The sequence below is a fragment of the Pinus tabuliformis genome, chromosome 4_1 (genome assembly GCF_031772625.1).
Source record: "Pinus tabuliformis cultivar Carrire ecotype Pingquan chromosome 4_1, CPIR1, whole genome shotgun sequence".
Classification (NCBI taxonomy): domain Eukaryota; kingdom Viridiplantae; phylum Streptophyta; class Pinopsida; order Pinales; family Pinaceae; genus Pinus; species Pinus tabuliformis.
In genome coordinates, this window is record NC_142303.1 from 627,180,629 (window position 1) to 627,190,111 (window position 9,483).

Here is a 9,483-nt window from a genome sequence, read left to right on the forward strand (position 1 = left end):
ATTAAGAATTACTTGATTTTTTCAAGTTTCACTTGCCTTTTTCTTTAACCATTGAAATATTTTATTATAATCTATTTTAGAATAATTCTCTATATATAAATAACTATAAACAAGGGTTAGGATTAATGTTTATGTACCGCGTTTATCATTGTAACTTCAGGCCTCTGTAATTTTTTCTCTCATATCATCTCTGCTAGCATTGTTGTAGAATTCGAAATTAGAAAGTATCTGGTCGATGCAGTTGAGAACCAGCTCCGTTTGCTCATAACAACTGCCATTGCAGTATTCATTTGTTTCATTGCGAGGAACGTCGAGCGAGACGTTTGGGGACAATCGATGCTCCTTCATTCAATTCAAAAACATGGAAAAATTTCCACAAAGCCTTCATAAAACATTCCAAATAATTTCAAAAGTCATAAGAGAAGGTTACCTATCTAGTTACGTGATTGAAACATTGTATTGTCTTCCCTAGTATCTTCAGGGTTGTCTTCCCTAGTATCTCCGGTGGATCACAAACACAAGCATCATTCTTTGGTTTAACATCCTCTATCATGACAATTAATTAGTCTAATGTTCAAGACCTAAGGTCATAAAAAAATAACATGATTAACCATTTTTAATAATAGTAAGTTTTTCGATTGAGGTATATGCTAATTTGTAATTCACCTTCATTAGGGCAATTTTGAGGCCTCCTAATAAAAATGTCCAACCAAAATAAACTTTATAAGGACTAATAGGATTTAAGATAAAGATTCACCATTTTTGGAGTAAAAAAGTAAAAAGATTAAAAAATCATAAAATACTAAAACTATTTCTTTCAACTCGTATTTTCAACTTATCTCCTTAAAGTTTTCCTCAAATTTTAAGCGGGAGTACTCGTTGGATGCAAAATTTAATTCCCCATCCAAAGAGTACCCATGTTGCATACTTTCGATGGACATTGCTACATGAAAAATGAGAAATACATGAAAAAACATGATTGCAATCACATTTTTCATGTATTTCTCAATTTTTCATGTAGCAGGACCCATTAAAAGTATGCAACATGGGTATTCTTTGGATGAGGAATCAAATCTTGCATCCAACGAGTGTTATCGCTTGAAATTTGTGTAAATCCATAGGGAGATAAGTTGAAAATATGAGTTGAAAAAATAGTTTTTTTTTTTTTTTTATCTCTAAAATTTGATAATTTAATATAATCTTATTTTATTATTTCCACTATTATTTTATAATATTTTAGGAGGCCCATTTTAAACCTCAAAATTCCCCTAATGGTAGATTCATGGTATTGAGATTCTTCCTATTGAAATTTCGAATTCGAATCAAGTGTGGTTCTAAATTTGTTTGCCTTTAGAAGAACAAATTAGAAAATCTTATCTAGCCCAAAGAAATAAATAGGGGAGGAACAATATTTTAGGGTTCCTCCCTTATTTATTGGTTGGGCTCCATTAAATTTTCTTCTTCACCAATTTGTTCCCAAGATGTGGATAGTTTGAAATGATTATAAGAATATTTCAATAAGATGATTTTCTTATTAATTATTATTATTATTATCCAATTTTAAGGTCACTGCGAATCCAGACACCAAATTGGTGTATGAGACCCCTTGTTTGTGGGACAAGGGACCCACCTCCACACAATGATTTGACTGCTGAGTCTACTAAGGCATACATACTCTATCCCCTATGGTTTTGAACCTGTGACGTAAGAGGAAATGCATACTCTTAACCATTAGACCCACTCAAACTATATAATTTCTTAAATTATATTTTTTGCATATAAACATACGTACTCTATACCTTATGGTTTTGAACTTGTGATCTAAGAAGAAATAAGTACTCTTAACCATTAGACCCACTCAAACTATATAATTTCTTAAATTGTATTTTTTATAGATAAATCTTAAATCTTAAATTTATGGATACCAAGCTAAGCCATCCAACAATCACCCCTCACTCCATTAAATATTCAAATACATCATTAAAAATAAAAATAAAAAAACATAATGAATGTAAACCTATTACTATTTATGGTATAGAAAACATATTCAAATTATTTGCAATTCAAAGGGTATAGAAAGCTAAATTGAAAGAAGACTGAGATAATGCACAACTGTAATATCATCAACATCTTCCCAACCATAAATTCCTTCAATAATTACCTGCAGCACCGACGACAAGTACAAGAAAAAAACATAGCACTCGCATGCAAAAGAGTTTTACATATAATCTCCATTATAACCTCCCTTACTATTAATTATAAAGTAAGAATTCGATGGAGAATGAATGCCTTCTTAAGCCCTTTGCTTCTTCTGCATCAAACTATATAAGGCCGTATCTGGTGCTTGGCATAGTGGGTTGATAATGGTACATGCATTCCTCACCTAGCTTTTTTTAGCAGAGGTTAATATATATATATATATAAACGTTTATATATATATAGATAAATATAAATAGCGAATTATAAACCATTGCTTAAAAATATATCTCGCACACATGCCTTAATGGGTTCTTGGCGTAGTGGGTTGATAATGGCACATGCATTCCTCAACTAGCTTTTTTTAAGCAGAGGTTTATATAATATATATATCAAAACGTTTATATATATATATATATATATCAAATCAGAAAGACAACGAATTATAAACCTCTGTTATATATCTCGCACACATGCCTTAATGGGTTCAGAGTTGTAGTTGAATTGCCCAACAACATTTCTTTCAATGGAATCTTGTGTTTTTTTGGAAGTTTATATATATTAATGGGTTCGGAGTGGTTGTTGAATTGACTGATGACATTTTTTATAACAAAAGAAGTTTATAATCAGGTGGGCCTTATTTTAATTAGATTATTAATTTTACCAATATTATTGTATTTTTTTTATTTTTTTGTGGGTTAATTTATTTATTTATTTTTATTTTTTAATATTATATTTTTATTTTTTTCTTCTTAACTAGTATTTATTGCTTCAATATAAAGTGATGTATTAAGTGTAATGTAAGAAAGTTTGTAAACATTTTACATATTTGTTTAATATACTGAATTTATATTAATATATTGAATTTATAAGATGTAAAGGATTTGTAAAAATTTAATATAAGCTTAAAATAATATAGAATAAAAAAAAAACCAAAGTTGTAAAATAATAAAATTTGATTTGTTATAGTGTAATTTTGTGTAGAACAACTTTTTAGATAAAATAAAATAATAATATACAATTCACATTAAAATATATAACATAGCTATAAATTAAGACTTATTTTACCTGATAAATTAAATAATGATTATTTAACCATATTTAAATTAAATTAATAAGCATAAACAAATTTTAATACTTATAATAAACTTACCATATAACAATATTTTTAACCATGAATATTCACGTCAACTTTCCCATATATATTATTAATTGTAAATAGGATCTGTTATGATACTTGGTTCATCCATACCACATGCCCAAAAACCATCTCTCATTTCACAATGAAAATATTTTATTAATATTTTATTGAATTTAATCTATAATATTTTTTAATTAAATCTAAAACAAAAAAGATTATAATTACTTTGGAGATATATCTAAACCCTCTATCACACTAAGATATACAAGATAGAGAAAGTAGCTATAAATTACCATCTATTTTACCATATAAATTAAAATAATAATTTTGTAACCACATTTAAATTTCATTACTAAGCACCTAAAATCCTAATACTTCCAATATAAAAAAAACTTTTAACCATGGATATTCACCCCCCACTTTACCATAGATATTGTTAAGTTTGTTACAATACCATGGCTCAAATACCACATGCCAAAACATCTCTTTCATTTTACAATCAAAATATGTTACAAATATGTATTTTTTATTTAATTTTATGGCATTTTTTAGTGGAATCGTGAAATTATATAAAAATAAAAATAAATTATTAATTATAATTATTAATAATTAATAATTAAATCAGCCTAGATTCAGTTTAAGTCTGAGTCTATCAAGCTCCGAGAGGGATAAAATCTCTTGAGATGCACACATTTCTTAGTTTCTCACTCAAAAAATATATTTACACCTCAAAAAATTGTTTCTAGAGGCAAATATTTTTTTTTATATCATTTACATTAAAAAATAAATAAATAAAAATGGAAAAAATAAAAATTAATAAATTAAAATATTATAGATTATTTCTTATTATATAATACTTAAATATATATATATATATATATATATATATATATATATATATATATATATATATATATATATATATACCTTTTATGTAAATTTACTTTTAATTTAATAATAGTACAACTAACTATTAATTTACAACTAGCCATTTCCTCGTTTAATATTTAGCCGTTCTGGATTTGATTCTTCAACTTGTCCTGACAATGAGCCACACTGGTTGGTTCGAATCGTGTCCACAAATATTCTATCATGTGATTTTAGCTGAAGAATTCTATTAATCTTGACATGGATCACAGAAGCCTTAATTCAACTAACAAAGATTTGATTTTAAAATTAAAAATATTATTATTTAATACTTAATTTAAAAGCATCATTATTTAATACTTAATTTATTAAAGTTAACCATTTTGAAAATAAATGGTTGTCTTTTAATTTTAAATTTAAAAATATGATTATTTTTTAATATTTAATTTATTAAAGAGTTTATCTATCCCCGCCATGTTTGTCATGGTAATTGACAACCAATTTGACATTAGTGAAATATTAATAATAGTACTATATAAATTAAAATAATAATTTTGTAACCACATTTAAATCTCATTAATAAGCACCTAAAATATTAATACTTCCAATATAAAAAACTTTTAACCATGGATATTCACCCCCACTTTACCATGGATATTGTTAACTTTGTTACAATACCATCACTCAAATACCACATGCCAAAACACCATCTTTCATTTTACAATCAAAATATGTTATAAATATGTATTTTTTATTTAATTTTATGGCATTTTTTAGTGGATTCGTGAAATTATATAAAAATAAAAATGAATTATTAAATTATTAATTATAATTATTAATAATTAATAATTAAATCTGCCTAGATTCATTCAAAGTCTGAATCTATCAAGCTCCGAGAGGGATCAAATCTCTTGAGATACACACATTTCTTAGTTTCTCACTCAAAAAATATATTCACGCCTCAAAAAAATTGTTTCTAGAGACAAATATTTATTTTTATATCACTTACATTAAAAATAAATAAATAAAAATGAAAAAAAAAATTAATAACAAAGATTCGATTTTAAATTTAAAAATATTATTATTTAATACTTAATTTAAAAGCATCATTATTTAATACCTTAATTTATTGAAGTTAACCATTTAAAAAATAAATAATTATATTTTAATTTTAAATTTAAAAAATATGATTATTATTTAATATTTAATTTATTAAAGAGGTTATCTATCCCGACATGTTTGTCATGGTCATTGACAACCAATTTGACATTAGTGAAATATTAATAATAGTATCCTTATTTTGATGAAATATTAATAATAGTATCCTTATTTTGATGAAATATTTTTAAACCATATAAACTTAATAATTGTAATCTTAAATACAGAACGCGTTGGCGGAACTGCAAGAATTTACCAGTTTTATGTGGGTCCTTGGCAGTTATCCTACCGATCCCAAAGACCAAGAAATTTGAACTGCTGTTTAGAAGAGAATATGCAAAATAAGGGATAAATCTTTAAATAACTAAATTTATGGTTTTATATTTTATTCTCTATGTTTGTTTGTTTGTTCGTTTGTTGGATGTATCCCAGCTTAACATCCGTTAAATAGAGTTGTTTGGTTTTCTAGTAATTGTATCCTATTCAGATTCAAAGTGAAATTAATTATATAATATATGGTATGTTTACATATATTATGTAATAATATATGGTATATATTTTTAATGGTTGAGTGGGTTTAATAATTAAGAGCATGTGTTTTTTCTATATTATTTAATGTTTGAGTGGGTTTAATAGATAAGAGTATGTGTTTTTTCTAAAAAATTACAAGTTCAAAATAAAAAATATAATATGTATATTTTCATAGACTTAGCTCTCAAATCTCTATAGCAGTAGATACTTTGTCCCACATACAAAAAAATCTTATATACCAACTTAATATCTAACTTAACCTTAACATTTTTAATTAAGTACTTTCTCATTATATTTTTCCACATTTTTCCATTGATGCATACCTAGTTAACCCAGGAAGCTTCCATATTCTCTTGGATTATATTACGTCTACTTTTTGAGTTGATGTTAAATCGATGATTTAACATCATAGTTGGAAGTATGTAAGTATTGATGAACCAGAAGTCCCCCCATTTTAAAAGTTCCAAATGCAAATTAGAGAGTATTAAATAGGCATAGTGTTTTTTTTGTTTTTCATCTTTTCCAATCTCATGGGTAACTCATGGGTAACTTTGTATGTTCATGTTTTCCAATTTTAGAGTCAACTTTTAAGCTTCTTAGTTTGCTTTGCAATTAAGATATTATAGTATTTTAAAAATTGAAATTTAAAGGTTTAAATTCAAATAAAATATAAAATGATATAAAACATGAAATCTTTTAAGCATCTTAGTTTGCTTTGTAACTAAAAAGTTATAGATTTTTAAAAAATTGAAATTTAAATATTTAAATTCAAACACGATATAAAATACGATGAAATATAAAATGAAATGATATGAGATGTGATTTTAATTAGATTTAATTTATTTATATTAATTATGTTATGATTACATGTAAGGTGTTAGATGAGTTTTATCACCCTAATGAATGTGATATATTAATTAATAGAGATTAAAGATTAAGAAGGATCAAATCTTTTGAGGTGTGTCACGACTCGACAATTATCTTCAAATTTTCTCCAAAAATTTAGGGGTTTTCTTACTAAAATTTCATTTTAAGAAATTATTTTATGAATTTGCAAGATCCTTCAAGTGTTTTCTTTCTTCAAAATAAGTTTTTTATTAGGAGATTTTTTTGTCCTATGATTAGTACATTGTAAATAATAAATACCCCAAAATTCATTAAAATCACAAAAAATCATTAAAAATTAAAAAAAATTCAACAAAACTCTAAATTTCTTGATTCTTTGTGTTTTCTTTGTTTTGTTTTGAAACCTCAAAATTTTGATGCATAGTGGAATATCAGCCCTTGGCCTTTTCTTCCTTCTTATTTGTGAAACTCCCTAAAGTATTAATATTCTGAGGATAATAGGGCTTTATTTAAACTAATGAATGATTTCACATTAGTAAATAATAATATTGAATGTCGTGATATCTCAATATCAAAATATTGAAACCTTTTGTTAATCACTCAAATCCACGACATGCCAAGTTGTTGATAGTCTGATATGGTCTAGTTTTTTATACTCCAATATGGTTAGGCTGTTGGTTTGACGATATGGCCAATATCTTAGTGTTCCGACAATCGTTTATAGTTAATTTTCTATAACTAGATGTCACAACCCGAAAATAAATATATAAAAAAAAATTTAATTAAACTATACGGTTCTTACCACCTAACTATACTTTATCATAATCATGACCGTGCAGTTCAATCTTTACGCAACAATGGAATAATACTATGGTTTGAACCTTGATTACGATGTCTAACGTTTAGATTTTATTGACCGCCATGTGTGTTTGGTCGATGATCGGAAAGTTTATGTCCGCATCCCTTTTCCGGCGCCAGGTGGTTGGCAGTATTAAATTTTCTTACCAGCACCTTGCCAGGTGGCATGGCTCACCCGCTTGGCCATGTGACTCCTTGGTTACTGCATTTTCGGTCTTCCCGCTTTGGACTCCCGCTCAATTTCGACGGTGGAGATCTGCTGTTCAGATCGGAGGGCTCGTATGCGTTCAAGGGTTTGGGGTTATTCATAACCCTTTGGATCGCACCTATGGTTCATTTGGAATGCGAGGAGGTCTCTCGGCACTCCTCTGGTTATTCAACCCCGCGTTCGATTCCTCCCACCACCATTCCGGGATTCATCTTCCGCACCGAGGTGTCAAGGTTCTTCTCTCACAGCTTGCACAGGTAACTGCTCTGCTCACTGCTTGGCTACGGATTTCTGTTTCTGCACAGCTGTTTATCATATGCTATGCACTTTGATTCGATTCTGGTTTTGCTTGTGTTTAGATTGAATGTGTTCCTACTGTTGGAAGCTCATACTGATTTATGGCCTTGTTACCGTGGTGTGCAGGCGAAACAACGCTACAGCCCTTCCTACCGCTTGTAGGATGACAGAGCCACCGCCCTTCGAACTTTCCAGGTAAGCCGACGACCCTTAACTGGGTGAGAGGCTAGGGGTTTACTCTGTTTCGGTGAACCACATGCTCTGTTCATGCCGTTCTTCTTACTGTTGAATGTTAGATGGGAATTTGCCAGAGGAGTTCCTCATGGCGCTCGCGTTTGTTTGTCCTCAGGGTTATGCCTTCGACCCACCCTGCTGAGCTATGAATCGCAGGCCGACTACTCTCATACTTGGATTTGTGCAGCAGTTTAATCAATTTAAGGACAAACTTGTTTTTTGCGTTTTCCGGCATTTATGCCTCGGTTGTATTTATATATATTTGTGAACAATGGTACTTTCTCGGCCGCTGAGTCGACCTTACTGGACAGAGTTTAACTCTGGATAATTGAACACTTATTTCCCTTTGTTTTCCAATGTTTAAATATATATGGTTGCACTTCAGACCTTCATTTTTGTTTATTATGGAAACTGTATTACTATATCTTTACCGGCCCTTCCGGAATGTTTGCAGTATACTATTTGGTAATGTCCTTACAGTTCTGATATTGATATGCTCTTCTCTTGAATGGTATGAAGATATTGTTTCATTTTACCGATATTCGGTAGAGTCAGTCCCATAATAATTGTCGGTTCCCATCTTTCTATGTATCGTTAGTCCTGTTGGTGCAGTGGTATTGGGTGTTGCTTCCATTCGCTACAGAGTTAGATTAAAACATGTTTAGAGTTTTCGTCACAGTGAATGCATATGTTTTTACCTGTTGATGTATGAATACACCTACAGTTATTTACGCGGCCGTGTGCTGACGGCTGGACGCGCCCGTTCTTGGTATGGTTTACTGTTTAGCATCATTCGGTTAGTTTGTTGATTTATAACAGTTTACGTCGTGTACTCTTGCCGGTATTAATCTTGCTCTGTGGTACACGGCTCCTCTTGCAAATTCTGTTTGCCTTAACCCTCGACTCAGAGGTTCGTTATATGTATGTTTGCTTATTGTATCCATTTAATACGCCCCTGCTCGTGCTTTAATGGAAATAGTTTTAAGGTTTTGATTTATTCATGGCACAGAAATCATTAGCGTATTTCTCTAGTCGTTTTCTTTTCTTTCTGGGTGTGCTTGGCCGTTTGGTTAACCACTATGATGTTCTGTTCCGGGTGAAATCTTATAGTTCTTTTATTGGACTACCTGAAACGCACTGGTAATCT